Here is a 270-nt window from a genome sequence, read left to right as displayed (position 1 = left end):
TACTGACAAGCATTTTAGATACAGTTGATTCATTTTGTAATTAAGTTGGACTTCTGAGCCCTAAATGACCCAGCTGATCATGCTGATTTGAAATGGTCTTTACATCTTTTTTTTTTAACTTTGCATCACATTAACTCACTTAATTATCTGATTGGCTAATGGTGTGCTCTGGTATGTTTTTCCAGCTCAAACAACTAAAAAATAAACACGAAAAAGTCAAATATACTTCATGGCACTTGCTTCGAGATAATAATTATACCGAGTTTACAT

This window comes from Sinocyclocheilus grahami, unplaced genomic scaffold (assembly GCF_001515645.1).
Source record: "Sinocyclocheilus grahami isolate Dianchi unplaced genomic scaffold, SAMN03320097.WGS_v1.1 scaffold10766.1, whole genome shotgun sequence".
In the NCBI taxonomy this organism is placed as follows: domain Eukaryota; kingdom Metazoa; phylum Chordata; class Actinopteri; order Cypriniformes; family Cyprinidae; genus Sinocyclocheilus; species Sinocyclocheilus grahami.
Note: the sequence above shows the minus strand (reverse complement) of the source record.